We start from the raw sequence: 18,649 nt of genomic DNA, 5'->3' as shown, positions 1-18,649 counted from the left end.
AAACAGCAATCTAATCTCACGGCAGAAGTCGCAGTTACTTTACTACTACCGCTGAAACGTGACTGTACACTGTAGTACTTAAACTCTCCGAATATGCATCTTGACTTTCTAGTATTTTACATTTAATTCTTTTAAGTTGTTTTTACTACATTATCAGATCAAATTTTATTTAACTAATACAGAAACAGACAAACACAGGTAGCATGATAGTAAAGGTTTTCAATATGCTATCTCTTTATAAAATTAATTTCCTTTGCTTCAGCTTATTTCCTACCGAACTATGTATCATTTCGTATTATTTTATTTATTTTTTATTTAAATTAATTATTTTCAATTCTAAATATAATCAAGATTTCATTAAAAATTGTTAAGATATAAAATGAATAGAATTGTTTTAATTTATATATACAATTTTTTTAAAGGCAGTACAAAAATAATCATAAAATTTGTGATTATTTTATTTGATATAAAACAAAATAATCATAATGAAATAATAATGAAAATTTTTCTTCGAATTCATGTATCTTGCATAATAAAAACAGTCTTTCAACAAAAACTAATGATTATTTCAGCTAAATGAGATTGCTAGATTCATCTTATTACTTGGCTGTAGTTATTTAAATAATATTTAATAGATAATCTTACTCAAAAATTATTATCGTATTTTTTTGTAATTATCTTGTACGAGTCATTAAAAATTACGCCATTTTTTTCTGTATTTTCGTTTCTTCATTTTAAACAAAATGTACTTTGTGTCTATTACTAAATACTATATTTTTCATTACTGTTTTACTGCTGGGATTCTTGAAAACGCTTCATTTAGTTATTTCATTTCATATCCCAGTCCTTAATTCCAGTTCAATGAAAGCTTAAATGCACAGTTTTTTTAGCTATATGAAATAACTAAATTCAACAAGCTGAAAAAAAGTGAAAAATAAATTAAATTTTTCCTTCTTAAGGGAGGTTTACAATACCTATATTATGTAAAATAGTGTATGTAACACTATTACTTAAGTGTGTTTAGTGTGTGTGTGTGTGTGCGTGCGTGTGCGCGCGCGTGTGTGTGTGTGCGTGCGTGCGCGCGCGCGCGCGCGTGTGTGTGTGTGTGTGTGTAAAAAAATAAATTAAATTTTTCCTTCTTAAGGGAGGTTTACAATACCTATATTATGTAAAATAGTGTATGTAACACTATTACTTAAGTGTGTTTAGTGTGTGTGTGTGTGTGTGTGTGTGTGTGTGTGTGTGTGTGTGTGTGTGTGTGTGCGTGTGCGTGTGCGTGTGCGTGTGCGTGTGCGTGTGCGTGTGCGTGTGCGTGTGCGTGTGCGTGTGCGTGTGCGTGTGCGTGTGCGCGTGTGCGTGTGCGTGTGCGTGTGCGTGTGCGTGTGTGTGTGTGTGTGTGTGTGTGTGTGTGTGTGTGTGTGTGTGTGTGTGTGTGTGTGTATGTAATAGTCTATGAAACATAAAAGGGAAAATACTAAGTGAGCTAAAACTATGAAGCTAAAAAACTTTTTAAAAGTTTTTTTTAACTTTTCTTTGAAATTTGCCCATCGTTTCTTCTTTTCAACTTCAGAATTATTTGTTCTCATTTTTCTATCGATTTCACTCCATGCGTTTTATTTTTTATTCTTGAGTTTATATTCCAAACAGAACAGGTTTTCTCTAAACAATTCTTTTACCATGTCACCTTCATTCCATTTCGTTTCATTTAAACCATTCACAGATTTCATCCTCAAAATGTTATTTGTGTAAAAAATACGGGTATATATTTTTCACGAAAACGATGGCTTTTAATGACAGCTAGAGGATAAATGAATGTGATGAGCTATGATAGAATTAATAGAAATGTTTTGAGATAACCTCAAATTGCTATTAGCAGATGTTTGCAACATCTAAAACTTGTGGATAACAAGATTTTTGCTATAAACAAGATAAATATGCTAAAATTTTGTATTAACATGAGTTGAGTTTTATTTATTACAGCATGCACTGTTAATCGTATAATATAATACTAATATAATAAATTTTGCTGACTGATGTTCAAGCTGGACACCCTGAAAGTATCGACTATTCCAAAAGAATTTTCATTATTATAACCTCTGTTTTTCAAAATTTCGGCCCCGGTTTAGGCATCTACCGCCGGAGAACAGCATGCTGTGATAATATGATTTCTATTTTCTGAAGGTGTAAATTCTGCCTAAATTCACTCGCGTTTGTTAGAACAGCATGGTAAAAATTTATTACAAAAATTTTAAGTTCCGACTGATGCTCTAAAAATTACCGAAATTTGTAGAAGGAGTATCAGAACTGATCATTTAGTTATCCACGATAAACCGAAAATTTACTGTAAATCATATTCAAGAGGAGGGTTCAGAGACAGTTTACTCAAACGCAGGGAAATCCGAATTCGTATTAGTATGGAACTTAAACAATGGTATTTAACAGAAGGTAATACTTTTTACTTCTTTTACGAACTAAAGGAAGTATTGTGATCGCGAAAATTTTGGTTTTCTGATTTCAATGGTAATATCTGTTTTTATCATCTCTGAATCCATTTTGTTTACTCTCGACGTGACGTCTGTAGGTACGTATGTTTTTATGTACGTATGTATCTCGCATAACTCAAAAACGTTTAGCTGTTGGATGTTGAAATTTTGAATTAAGAACTGTTGTAACATCTAGTTGTGCACCTCCCCTTTTGATCGCAATCAACTGATCTAGAGTGTATAAAAAAGCCTTCTTAACTGCAGTATTCTTAACTGCATTGAGAGCTTTTCAACGATATACATAAGTGGTACTTATTTTCATTGGTTCCAGAGTTATAGCCAAATAAAACTTTTGTTAATGAAGTAGTTAAATCTTAGGGAAGGCACTTCGTTTCAAACCAGACTAATCTCCTTTTTTAATTTTAACTATTAACCTCTCATTGTAAAATAAAATTACGATGAATAATAATTCAATAACAAAAAAAAATCAGAAGATTTTAATGAAATAACATTTTATGTACTTTTTATTTAAAAAAATGAATAAATGCAATTTAATAGGCCTACAAATATTTAGATTCAATAAAGCTTAAAAATTCTCTACTACGAAAGTTATGAAACGACTAGCACTAGATAGGGAATCTTGGAGAGCTGCATCAAACCAGTCAAATGACTGAAGAAAAAAAAAAGCGTTCAAGGGTACGTGTTGTCCATATCAGATTTTTTAGTGCATAGTTTAATCATTTTGAGCTGGAATCCAAACCTCAGTGTATGGAATGGAAACATTCAGTTTGCTCGCTAAAATTATTCAAAAAACCTACACGTAATAGGTAAAGGAATACTAACAGTGCTTTTTACCAAACAAACACCGATGCTAACGTGTTTTTTCGGACTATGCAGGCTCACTTTATTGCTATTTGGAAGGAGGAAACGTCCTTATTCTCTTTCAAAAGGTAATTCTTCTGTATTATAATGGCCGTCCCCAAAAATGCTTTCGTTCAAAAAACAAGGGAAGCTATTCAAATGTCTGGTCGGAATGTTTTTACCCACTTTATAATCCCGATCTTGTAATTTTTTTTTTTATGCTACATCAGTGAGCGAGTCAAGGATGACTCAAACTCCAACCAAGGTGAACAATTCTTTATTACTGGAATAAGAACACTGCTAAAGTACCTAAATGAAGCCTGGAATTATATTGAACAGTAGTATTAGTTGCATTGTCGCTGAATAAATAATATTTTTTCTGGTCACTTGCCTCTAATTTTTCAACGACTCTCGCACATTAAGGGTCTAATCACCACGATATAATGCACTTTAACGGTCATTCAGTTTTATGACTACTATCTGCTATCCTGAACTGAATCTGACTGAAGATCCGGTCACTAATGAAATGTCATGATGGAATGCAACCTCTGTGAGAAAAGTACGACTTCTTTAAAATTGGAAATGGATATGCGAATTAGTAAAAGTGATGGAAACACGTTTGCCATTAACATAGATAAGTAGTGAAGGCAGTTTTATTGATAATACCGTAATAAATGTTGATGGCAATGAAGATATTCTACGGACGACGAGCAAATTAATCAAAACTTGTAAGGAATTAACAATCGACTATTTACATTGGCTAACAATTAAACAGATAGTAGGATACAATTTTCAACATTGTGTTGCTGTCAGATAAATTCTCTTTGATGGCTACAATAATGCAGCAAGTCTTTGTGGTTAATTTCTACAATGCTACATTCATAATACAGTACCACTGAAAACTTTCTGTACTTTATTTTTATACAAAACCAAATAAATTTTAAAAGCACTTCTTTGCATTTTGATGGTACTTTCTAGTCCCATACTAGGCTTCCGACAGTTTGGTAAAAACTTGGATTCTTCTTAATTTTTTCACCTTTTCTTTTTTAAATTGTTTTAAAAAAAGACACAGTATAGCATCTATAAATACTGTGTCCAAATGATATAAATTCCCCCACCTGTACATATTATTATTACCAGTGTTTGTTATATAAAGAACAAGCGGTATTAGATAAATTGTCAGCGGGCAAAGGTTCGGAGAATTGACCAGTTCCTTTCTTCTTTACAAGCATACAAAACATTTTTAATATTTACGATGATTTAAAATCTAATACTTACATATACAAATACTTAATTTTATTATTAAATTTAAATACTACATGAAGCTTAAACTATTGTAATCGATGTATGCTTATCTGTTTTTCTTTTTGTTGAGCTGAAATTTATGTTACTGTAAAGGAATGAAAGAAATTCATAATAAGCTACTAAATTAATGGAAATAACATTTATAATCGATCATAACCGTCTTCTTACAAAAGTACGTTTCTGTGTTTTTATTAATATTTAGATTCAATAAAGCTTAAAAATTCTCTACTACGAATATTCTTTTATTAATTTTTTTTGAGGCAGGGCCCTCCCGCCATCCCTACCTCACACAAACCCACTCCATCGCAGACTGAATTTTTAAATAAAATATATGTTACTAAGGTACTGCATTAACAATATAAGTTTGTGAATTGTTGTTTATTTATTTTATAAATAAATTTCACTAGGCATTTTTTAACAATTAAAATGTTTTACAATAAATTATTATTAAAAAAAAACAAAAATAAGTATTTCAGAAGATATTTGATTTTAAAATCTTAGGAACTTTATGGCTTACTGAGAACACACGATAAAAATAATTCGTCTTTTAAGAATGGATGTTTTTTAAAGTTTACAATGATAAATTCACTGTAATTCATAACTTTAAACTAAATTCATAAATTCGACGTAATTGCCATTTTAGGAGAAAATTAAAATTTTTATAACTATGGGATCGGGTCATGCTTTAATGATTATACATCTGCAGTATTACAAAACACACACACACACACACACACACACACTACATGTACACTTATTATGTATATATATATATATATATATATATACCCAGTGAGCAACTTAAAACCGAACCGAGTATAAAAATGAATGAAAATATTCCTTATTTGTTCTGTTTAATTATTTTCCATACAAAAATAATAACTTTTAGCAATTTTTATGTAAGGAAGGTAAAATACGTGGCATGATTTTGAAATATTTTGCCAGTTTTGCCGGTTAATAGCCTTAAAAAGTAATTTTGTATTTGCACAATTTTATCGTAATACATAACTCTTTTTATAAGGTTAATGTTCACCAAAATTAGTTTTATTTACGTCGAGATTGAAAAAAATTTTAAAAAACTTTTCCAATTTTTAAATAAGTTTAAAGATCTGAAATATAAGTGTCAAAGCTACTTTAATTTTAATAATCCTGTAACTGTTGAAGGAAAATAGAAAAAAAACTTTTTAATAAAATTATAAAAGCTAGAGCCAAAAACATTATTTTTAGAGGTGGAGAATAAATTTTAAGATAACTTTTCTAAAAATATTCATGTATGGGTTAAGCTAACAGATTTTCTTAAATAAAGTTAACGTTAAGTCCTAAATAAAGTTTTTTCTAAACCTAACACTCCTTCAACATAGGCTTAATAAGAAAATAATTTTTAAAAAAATGTTTCTGCATTTTAATCCCGGATCTATAATTTAAAAAAAATTGAAAATATTCTATCCGAAGGTAGATAGAATAAAAGTACAAAAAACATACACTTCAGTTTTAAGATATAGCGGTTGATGTTTTAAAAAGCTTTTTTTGCATTCATAAAGGAGAAAAGGCTAGATTAGAGAATTTGTTATTTTGATTTCGCCTACCGATTTACTAAATGGATTTTCTAATTTTTGTTTTCGTGATAATATTATTATAAATACTTTATGTTTGCCTGAATTTGTTAGACTTTGTCGTGGTCTGTACATTTTATTTCATAACTGTTGCAGTTTAGAAGGTATAATGTTCTTTATTATATTAGAATTTTGTCATCATTCGACTCACCTTATATCAAGGAAGCGTATCTAATAATGCAGAAAATACAAAAAAAAAGTGGAAATAAATTTTTTAATTGGTTAAGTTGTATCGTTTTCTATGAAAAGTAAATCATTTTAACGAATATTTATATGGGAAAAAGAAATTCTAATTCAATTTTTTCGGTCATTTCCGTCGGATTGCTTGAAGGTTTTATGTAATTCTAGCTTATAATTAATGAATAATGATTTTTTAATTGTTACGGGTTGAACGGATTTTAACACACTCCATATTTACTGTATATTTTATTGCTTATGTGTGATATTTATAAAATATATAACTAAAGATCGACGTAAAATATGTTTTATGAAAATGTATAGTTTTAAAATCCTACCTTTGCGTATCAGGTATATATGTTTGTATCATGTTAATTTAATTAATTTTTCGTTTTTCGAACGGGTCCGTCGTTTATTTAATTATATCAGTTTCTTCACAAAAATAATGGTCGCACAAAATTTTATTATAAAAATAAACGAAAAATGTAGATATTAGGATTCAATTATTTTTAATTTTGATTACTGGTTGGCTGGATGGTAATGTTATCTTCCGCGATCAGAATTTTGTATTTACTTATTTAAACGGTAAGATAACAGGCTGAGGCTTTATAATAATTTCTCTGAGGGAAGTGAATTTTGTTGTATGTGAATAATTTAATTATTTTGATTAATTTTTTAATTCTGTTTGTGTGTGATCGGGACTCGTATCTGAAACCTACAGACATAAGAGTGAGATGTTACCACTCTACTAATAATGTTTGGTAAATTATCAATAATATTTATCGAAATATGATCCTTTTTTTCCATTTTATCATGCTCCGTTCGTTTCCAAGCATTTTATTGCAGTTTATCACTCTCCATCATTTACTAAAGATTTTGTAGGATAATGCCTCATTGTTATAAAATGAGATAAAATATTGCTCTTAGCCGTACGCGACTAAATATAAAAAAAGTAATTGTAAAACGTAGATTACAAAAACATTAAACAAAAATGCTAATTCTAAGATTTAAAGCGTTTAATTAATAAAGATCTCACGTTTAATAGAATATTTTAGTAAAATAAATACTTGAAATTAATTTTTTAAAAAACCATTTCATTTAAGTTGGTGGATGCCTAGTGCTTAAAGTATATAATGTGTGTCGGTTATTGTGACTATCGGTTATAATGACCTAAAATTGTCGCTCCTTGGAGGTCACTATAAACGATAATTACCGTGTATATATATATATATATATATATATATATATATATATATATATATAAAATTTATTTATAAAATTTTTAAATCTGCTTCGTAAAAGTTACGCAGACAAATCCGTCTTCATTTCATTTATGGTAGTAGAAACTATTTATTCCTTTTTAAAAAAGATGCTTATTTAATTAACGATTTATATTGATGCATTAATCTATGTATTATTATGTACTCATACTCATTATTACTAGTATACTTTATATTTTAATAGTATGTACTATAGTTGTTTAAATGTATTCTAACATTTCAAAAAGTGGTAACAATTGTTGTATCGGTTTTCATAAGATATCAAACCCTACAAAAAAATTTGGTATATGGAAATTAAAACAAAGAAAGGATTGTGTATGTCATTTTACTCAATCTGAAAGAAACACCTTTTGAAACTGATTCACTGAGTCAGGTTTTGTGTAAAATATAAAACAAAAAAACAGGATTTAATAACTTTTTAGTCCTGTTACCCAATTGTTAATGTCTGGTAATTTTTTTCTAGGAAATGGAAATTTTGTTTTGTGAAACGAAGTTGGTAGCGCTACTCAACCGGTATAGATACGGCAGTGTGAGTTGATTCTCCTTGTGCTGTGTAAACGTTTGTGCCGTTTTCGGTCGTGTTACGAACAGAATGTCTTTTACCATAGAACAACGAGTTTTCATTCTTGAACAATATTTCGCTTCGAAATCGTACGCGAGTGTAAAAGAATCATTTCATATTAAATTTGTTGGTGTTCCTCCGCCAGAAAAAATGCCAATTTTTAGGCTAGCAAACCGAATCCGGATTCGAGACAGGTAGTGTTTGCGACAGTAAACGTAGTGGTCGACCAACTCGCTTGACAGAAGACGTTTTAGAAAATGTGAAAACAAGATTGCTCAATTCTCCACGGAAAAGTTTACGAAAACTTTCCACGCAAGTTGGTTTGTCATATTCGAGTGTTCATAAAGCTGCTAAAAATTGAAATTTTATCCGTATCGTGTACGATTAGTCCAAGAGCTTCAGCCTCCAGATTTAAACAAGCTATTGCAATATTGCCGTTGGTTTAGGTCTTTCGTAAACAATAACGGAATCGAATTTTTAAACACAATGTTCTTTAGTGATGAAGCTTGGATTCATCGCGATGGTTATGTGAACAGTCAAAACTATCGAATTCTGGCGGTTGAAAATCCTAACGCTTTACAAGACAAATCTTTGCATCCTGAAAAAATTGATGTGTGGTGTGCGATATCTCGTCATCGTATAGTCGGACTCATATTCTTAGAACAGACAGTAAATGGTGAAGTATCCAGGAATATTGTGCGCCAATTTGTTTTCCTCCTTGAACCTCAAGAACTGTATTGCTGGTTTCAGCAAGACGGCGCTACATGCCACACGTCTCGAGAAACCGTGGATTTTCTGCAAGAGTCCTTTGATGATCGAATAATAAGCAAGGGCTTATGGCCTCCAAGGTCCCCAGACCTCACATCTCCTGACTACATTTTGTGGGGATATGTTAAGTCCGAGGCCTTCAAAAAGAATCCTCACAGTATTGATGAACTTAAAGCCAATATTACAGACTTAATCACGAATATTTCCAATGCAACTCTTAAAAAGGATTCTGCTAATATGTTGAAAAGAGTCCGTGCGTGTATAACCACAAGGGGTAGTCATTTTGAGCATAATCTTTAACAATTATGTAAGTAATAGCTTTTTATTAAATCTCTTTTGTAAGTAACAAATACATTTATTTATTCCACCCTTTCTTAAATTACATTTAAAATTGGGTAACAGGACTAAAAAATCACTCTGTATAAAATTCCTGCTTGATTTTTAAGTTTAAAATACCAATTTTAATGTTATTATTAATTTATTTATAATTTATAAATTTTAAATTAAATTTTCTTTTAACTTCGTAATACAATTTTTTAGTTGGATTTTTAACGTTATTTCTTTTGTATCGTACTGTTCTTTTAATTTATTAAAATATATATATATTGTTTTATAAATCATTACACCAAATTTCACTTAATACGGACGGCATTACAGCAGTCTATATAAAATACTACTGCAGATTATCTTGTTAACTATATTTAAACAAAAAATATAATTAGGATTTCTCTTTTATAAAATAAACCGAAGTGATTGTAAAAGGTTTTATGATAGATCGATTGTAATATTATATTTTATTACTATCTGTTTTATATCTCGCTTGTAAAACAGAAGATCAGTGTGTGAATAAGATTTAAGAAAATCTATTAATTTAAACAATCCAGTTGTTTAGCTAGATAATAACACTGTGTTATAAAATGTCAGTTTGTCAGATTTATACTACTATTATGGAAATATTTTAAAATAGAGATGCAATACTGTTACTGAGATGTAATAATTAAAGAAATTTAACGGAAATCTAAATATTCATGAGCCATAAAATAAATTTTTAAAAAATTTTCATTAAATCATATTTCTTAAGAACTAAGTTTCAAAAAAAAATTCATTATTTTCTATTTTACTGTTGTAATTTGAAATTTATTATAATTAACAAAAAATCATCCATAAAAATATCGTAATTACTTTAATGTTTTTCTGGTGAAGGAAATTAAGAGTTCCATACCACAAATTATGCATTAAAATGTAATAAAAATAAAATGGTAATTAACATTTTCATCTGTCGCTAAAGTAGCAAAAATTTTCTCGATTTTATTATATGGCGGTAAATGTTTTTCAAAAATTTCTATTTTGAGTCTCAATAAAAATAAAGAAATTATCTTCTTACATGGAATCATGTTTTATGGTTCGTATGATTTATACGATATTATTTATTTAATAATTTCAATTAACAGCGGAATAGAAATTTTGGGATTGAGGATAAAGTTACTTCGTATTCTTCCTTAGATTGGATAACTCTAGTATTAATTAAATCCGGCAACACTTGCGTGTTTTTCATATCTGACATATCACGGAGTACATTTAAAAAGGTTATGATTATATTAGTTGATTTATTTAAAAGTTATTGCGTATTAAAAATTAATTAAAATAAAGAAGAAATTCTATATATTTTGATACTTTATTACAAAAAATGGAAAAAAGGCGATTCAGTTGCTAAAAACCTTTGTGATGTTTGTGTGAACATGATGCGGTATCAATCTTGTGATTCACAAATCACAAAGCGTTAACAATCAGTAAAAATCTGCTGTCGATGGTCCACTTCGCTCGGACGGCCGGTGACTAAAAATATCGGTAATGCAAGACGGGCACATTAACAGTTGTGTCATCAGTAACAAAACAGCTTTAAACCGTTTGAAGAAGGTTTGATACAAAAAAAAAAATTGAATGTTTTGTTGCCGCATGATTTAATAAAAAACAATTTAATGGCTTAAATCTCCATTTGTGAATAGTTGCTAAACCGGAATGAAATTGAACCATTTTTTAATCAGTCAATTTAGGTGAAGAAAAATAGATCACTTACGACAATAATGTATGGAAAAGGCTCGCTTAAGTTGATAATTGGACTATTGTTGACGCTTCGGATTTATGTGAAGAATTCAGTAGGCATTTTCAGTCTATGAAAACAAATCTAAGTAACCTAAGTTTACAAACCTTGTATACAGAACATTTTGAAAGTTGATTATAAGATGCATGTTGGTCAAGTTATGGCCGACATTTCGGTTATAACTGTTGAGGAAGTCGTTATGCGTGAAGTCTGTGGGTTTCCGTTCTGCGGTCGATGTTGACAGAGTGCCACTTTTTATAATTAAAGGCACCTCTAATCTTGTTGCTCCGGTTTTATCTTGAATTTATAATTTCGGTCTTCAGTCCGGGATGTTACCATAAAGTTGGAAGTGTGTATTGTTTCAACGGTGCCAATGAAAGGTGATCCTCATTGCGTCGATAACTATCGCCCGATTTCGATTATTATGTTGTTGCCAACATACTTAAGACAGTTTACGACATCTTTATGTAATGCTGGTGAAGATGGTCTGCCCGTATCAGCATGGTTTCCGCGAAGGTAAACCCACTACGACTAATCTTGAGACATGCTAATATTTACTGCTCCAGAAGTTGAATTTCAAAAACATTGTTTAGTTTGGTTTTCATAAGACGTTCAACAGCTGTTTCAAGATCTATTTCTGTTGATGTTTAGCGGCTCCAATGTTAGCGCAGCAATGTTCACGTGATTGCAGAGCTTTATTGCTGATAGAGCTTTTCACGGGAAAGTATTTAGTAGGGTGTCTGATGAGTTCAAGGCCGTTTCTGGGGTGCCTCAGAGTTCTATACTTGGTCCATTACTATTTGTTGTCTTTTTAAATGATATCGGTCGGAATATCACTTCTGAAGCATGATTGTATGCCGATGATCTCATGATCTCAATCATCACTTTAGCCATGATCTCAATCATGGCTAAAGTCAACAGATATTCTGTGCATCCGGTTTGCAGTCTAATTTTGATGCGGTTCGTAGTCGGTCAGTTGACAATAGGATGCTGCTTTATCTTAATAAAACAATTCTTGTGTCATATTCTTGAAACTTCCTTAAGAATAAATGCAAATATATGATTGGTGCGCACTTCAGACAGGCGTTGAAGGTATCTCAAATTTCGGGGTTTTCTCTGATTTCAAGTTAATCTTCAAAGAGCATGTTAATAGAATTGTCCCCAAAGTCCAGAAGAAACTTCGGTTTGTTTCTGTGAGTTTGTCGACATCTCCAGCACGCACAAACCATCGTATACCTGTAAAAGGCTATGGTAAGACCTACCCTTGAGTATTGCATTGTCATTTGGAATTGTGAAAGGAACAATAATAGATAGAGACAGTTTAGAAGCGACTATTCTACATCTTGGGCTTGCGTCGTTTTAGTCATTCCTTTGACGGATATGAGGATGAATGCAGTTTATAGAAGACGCATTCTTTTTAGACCAGGCGTATTGCTGAAAACTTTATTTTCGCTGTAAAATTGTTAATGGGGTTATTTAAAATAATATAACCAATATAACATTAGCTATATAAAGGCACACAAAAGGCTAATATAGAAGTTTGCTATTACGGCTAGACAGCTACGTGTGTATTCACTTACCTAGTAAATAGAATTTAATAGGGGTGTCATGAGATGTTTTTATTAGTGTGCATTGTGTATATTTTTAATATTTTTGTTTTTTCGCAATACCACTTTTAGTTTAGTATTACTTTTCTAGTTGCCTATACTAAGGTAAATTATTTGACGTTTCTTTTTATACGTTCCCTGATAGGACAAGTGCGTGCAAAAAGGTTTCTTATTCTGTTCTATCCACTTTCTTCACACTAGAGTAGATCATCCCACTTCCCTGAGAGATTAGGTCATCATGGAGGTTGAGGGTGGCTAAAAGGCGTGTTGTGACGGCCAGCTAAAAACGAAAAAAAATTGTTATTATTATTTTTATAATAATTAAATCTATATATTTAAACGGACGGGATTATTTATGCAATATAAAGTGATTACAATAAGGTGTTTCATTAAGTACATTGTATGTAATCTAACTCTTCCTGATCTATCCCCTCTGTAGGCGATGTCACCTTCGCCGATGTCAGCTGGTACCAGAAAACATTCGACCAAAATCCAACCAACGAAAAATACGTTACTATAATTAACGGGTCGACAATACTCATGGAATATCTATTGTCTGGTTGATTGACCTTGATTATGAGAAATAAATTTTAATACAAAATTTAAAAAAAAATCATAAATACAGTCTCTCTCTCTTTTCAAATAGATTACAACTGAGAAGACAGAAATTATAATCTGTTAAAAAAATAAAGTCTTTGTATTTGATTTTCTTTCTTAAAATTCTAACTAATCTATTCATATATGTGTATGTATGGTTAAAATAAAGATAAAATTAATGTTTAAATTTTTTACCGATAAAAAATATTTTTCGTTAAAGCTGATTTTGTTTTTTTTATGTTCTGGAGTTTTACTTTAATAATACTTAAATACTTTACAAAGTTTATACTAATATTTCGATGCAGATTACAAAACTGGCTTACTTTACTTGAAATAAATTACAACACAAAACAGTAATGAAAAAGAAAATTAAAAGATTTTAATACGAAATAAACTTAGTTTTTCCATAAAGTAATTCATGAATGGGTTTCGAAAGCCAGATTATTTTTGTGACGCTGATTATAGAGAGTTTTATGTATTTGGAGCAGTGATGTACAAGACAAAGAGTATTTAAAACTATTTTTGCAGTTGCAGTTATTAATATTCTTTTATAAGATCGTTTCTTTCTTATATCTTCCCATTCTACTCATCATGACGTTTACATTATACGGATTCTAAATCATTTACCATAATCTGTGATCTGTGGGGGATCATCCCAATAAACATCTGTATTATTTAACATTACTATTACTATGATTTTAACAAAATGTACTATTTTTCGTGTGCGTTTACGTCTATATTTTGTAAGTTTTAGTACTATTCAATGTTACGTTAATGTTTATGAACATTATTGACCCGAGGCCCCAGTCTCTGTTCTCTGGAAATGATAGTATCTGCGGGTATAAATATATTACGAATAAAAATACATTTATTTGAATTTTCTTACTCTGAAGAAGCGGATATTAAAATATTAATGTTAACATTAAACAAAAAAATTAAATTTTAATTCATTAAAAATATTTTTGTTGTTATTATAATAATAGGATAATACTCGATGTTTTTATCAATTTAATACACTTAAAATTCCCATTGATATAAATATTTAGTTATTGCATAATTTTAATTTATAATGAGAAAACTACTGAAAATTTAATATCGGTAGGTAGATAAAACGGAATAATAGAAAAGGAAGAAAATGTAAAGTGCAATGATTTAAATAATTCCCTTCTGAAACCAACGAAATTTTATCTGCGTACATAGATGGTTTATAAAAATATATTGATTTGGTAATGTAGTATATATTAATCTCAGAAATTGAGATACGATGCATTTTTTTAAATATGAATTTTTTTTGTACTAAATTTTATATTCTCTCTCTTATGCAGATAAGGGAATAAAGAAATTATGTATATCTCTAACTGAAAATTCATTCCTGATAATAAAAAAATAAATAAATAGATGTTAAGAGATATGCAGAAATAATGTAATCCAACCTGAACTGTGGTTTTTACAAATTGCATGTCTAATCACATAAGGAGTGGATCTTTTAGACTAAATCTCATAACATCATGGTATTCTCTTTAAATGACAGTAAAGCACAAGGTTTTGAAATATATAAATCTTTATTTTATTTCTTTTTCCTGTTTAGCCTCCGGTAATTATCTTTCAGATAATACTTCAGAGGATGATATGTATGAGTATAGTCTTGTATAGTCTCAGTTCGACCATTCCTGAGATGTGTGGTTAATTGAAACCCAACCACCAAAGAACACCGGTACCCACGATTTAGTATTCAAATCCGTGTAAAAATAACTGACTTTACTACGACTTGGACACTGGAACTCTCGACTTCCAAATCAGCTGATTTGGGAAGATGCGTTCACCATTAGACTAACCAACCCGGTGGGTTGAAATATATCTGTTTAAATTAAGATTAACTAATCGAGTGGAATGTTTAATATCAATAATTCTAAACTGATGAATTAATATATTATATAAAATATATAATGGTTTTGTATGACATAAAACGAACCTTAAATTTGAGATAAAATATAATTTATTTTGGTATATAAACACATATAACAAGATTAATTAGAAAAGAGTACTTGAACACTAATATTAGATAACAGTACAAGATAAGCTTATATTATTGTAAAAAGTTACACAGTAAAGGAGTGTAGGAAATTCCACGGTTGATACTTTTACTTCTGTTTTAGACTAATCATTTTATAAATAAATCCTCATTTTGTATTATTTACTTCATTAATTTTTTTTATTTTCTTCTTTTACAATTTTAATCCAGTATATATTTTTTATAAAACTATATTAATCAAAACCAAAGTATTTTTTCTAATTCTGGTAAATATTTTACTTAATTTTAGAATTATATTATTTTTTCAATTTGCTTTTATCAGTGTACCTAATTTTTTAACGTTCTCAGTTACGCTAAATTTCAAAACTTTCTCTTTTTTTGTATTATTTTATTTGTAACCAGTACTTTTCTTTATAAAAACACAAATTACTTACGCCAATCTGCATTCAGTACTTGTGTTGAAAAATCATATTTAACAATTTTACGAATAATTAAACATCAAATCGAAGTAGAAAATCATCTAAATCGCAATTTTATTTTGCTGATTATTAATTGATATTTAATGTAAATAATAATAAAATAAGTCGAGCTTATTTTTAAGTAAGTCATATTAATAATAATGTATACATAAAATAGAGTTAAATTAAAACAATTTCTCTTTTTTATAAGTAAATTTATGCTATGTTTATTTACGTAAATAAAAAAATGTACATAATATATTTTTCAGCAGAGAAAAAATTCTGCTGAATGTTTCATAAAGACGCAGATTACCATAGGGAACGCAGATGGCTAAAACGTTTTGGAATTCTTTGTTCAAGTTTGTTGCTAACTGAAGTCAATCTGTATATATTTTGAACTTGTTTACAATTGTTTTATTATTTTTTCAATCTTTAAGTACTTTGCGATATTCAGTTTTATATTATATTATTTTGTATTGAATGATTCGCGGATTCAAAAATGTGTAATTTATTAATTTATCAACTTATTACGTAATATAAATGAAAATATGTATTCCATAGCACAATTATAAGTTTATTTTTGGAATAATTATTAAGTTGTATTTCAACTTAAATGATGTTTTTTCAATGTAAGTAGTTAATTTATTTGTATTTGGTGTAAATAAAAAAAAAGAGATAAAGGTTTTACTGACAGTTTTCTTATTGTAATAGGTTTGTCTTTCCTTTACCATAAAGTAAAAAAAAAAGCTTACAAAAGCTTACCTGGCATTAGTTATTTATTCTTAGATGTGGAAAAATAATGATACATGCAAAAAAAAAATTAAAGTCTATATTTTTAAACTGATTCGATCCCCACCCCTAATATTGTTCTCAAATTTTATTTTTTGGGGCCGATTGCTCGTAATAACTACTATGCTTAGGAAGATGTAAATGTATTCGCTTAAAAAATAGGCAATAAATAAAAAGATAGCGTTTTTCGAGTTTTTGAAAAGGGGAAGAATTTGGGGAAATTTTTTTTAAATGGTAAGAATTTTACGCCTGTCCTGAGCTTGATATAAAATGGAGTTATATTTGCCAAATTTTAAGAAAATTGATCTTATTCCCTGTAGATATTGTCCCCAAACCTTTACTAAGTAATTACCACATATACACGAATTTGTAAAAAAACTTCATCAAAATCGATTTATCCAGACAAAGGTTATTAAACTTCAAACACACAAATACACGTACTACGAACATTAACCCCCAACTTTTTTTTTTTTGGAGGTCTCTAGGTAATGAAACGTCGAGAAATGCAAATTAACCATACCCCAATTTGTGACGAACTGTTTACCATACTTTCGTAACTCTACAGCTATTCTGCAATTTCAGTAATTAGACAATCTTAAAATATTTTTATTTCTTTTTTTATTATTATTATAAAAAAAACTACTTTCTCCTCCTTTCAGAAATGTTAATATTAGTGTATTTCAACTGAAAGGTTATTTTCAAAAAGTTTGTTGATTTTACTTGGGTGTCGATTTTACACAAAAATATATAAATAAATTAATAACTTATATAAATAATTTATTACCACATTTGTGGTATAATCGTACATTTTTTAATTATTTAATATCGTGCAATGTTTAATTTGTGAATATTTTCCGGTTTGCGAATTTAATTTTTCTTTCTGCGAACAAAGGTATTAAAAAAAAATATTGTATAATAGTATAGGAAAGAATTTGGCTCTATCCAGGACTTATACGGATTTGAATACTAGATCGTGGATACCGGTGTTCTTCGATGGTTGGGTTTCAATTAGCCACACCTCATGATTGGTCAAACTGAGACTGTACAAGACTACTCTTCATTTACATTCATACATATCATCCTCTGAAGGAACCACTTAATTGTGGTTCCGGAGGCTAGACAGAAAAAACAGATGACTTGAAGTACGGGACAGTATACAGATAATCGCAATTTCCCCAGGTCGTACAGTAGATCTACTCTTTAGGATTCGACTTTCTTAACGTAGGCGGTATTATTTATTCGAAATCTAAAATGTATAATATTTTTGTTACATTATATATCTGTGTAATCATTAACATAATTATTGTATTTTTTTCTTTCTTGTACGAAGTAAAGAAAGTATTGTGATCGCCAAAAATTTCGATTTTCAGATTTCAACGGGAATATCCGTTTTGACCATCCCTGAATTCATTTTGACTAGTTTCGGCGTGTCGTCTGTACGTACGTACGTACGCACGTATGTATGTACTACGTACTCAAAAACAATTAGCAGTAGAATGTTGAAATTTTGGATTTAGGACTGTTGTAACATCTACTTGTGCACCTCCCCTTCTGATTGCAATCGACTGAAATCATAGTGTCCAAAAAAGCCTAAAATAAAAAAAAAATGGATTTTGCTTTTCTTAACTGCAGTAATAAGTCCTCATTGAGAGATTTTCAACGATATATCACATAATTGGTACTTATTTTCTGTGGTTACAGAGTTATAGACAAAAAAAAATTTAATTAATGAAATATTTGGATCTTACAGGGGAAGGTACATCGGTTCGAATCAGACATCACCTCCTTTTTTAACTTTTTTTTTTAATGTAAATATATCGATTTATTAATTATTATTAACCTCCTCCGATTGTAAAAACTCTTACGATAAACAAAAATGCAGTAATAACAGTTAAAAAAAATAGAAAAAATATCAGAAGTTATTAATGTAATAAAAGTTTATGTACTTGTTTTCATTTAAAAAAATTTATATATGTAATTTATTAGGTGTACAAGGAAGTCATGTGGTGTTAACAT

Source organism: Lycorma delicatula, chromosome 3 (genome assembly GCF_047948215.1).
Source record: "Lycorma delicatula isolate Av1 chromosome 3, ASM4794821v1, whole genome shotgun sequence".
Classification (NCBI taxonomy): domain Eukaryota; kingdom Metazoa; phylum Arthropoda; class Insecta; order Hemiptera; family Fulgoridae; genus Lycorma; species Lycorma delicatula.
Note: the sequence above shows the minus strand (reverse complement) of the source record.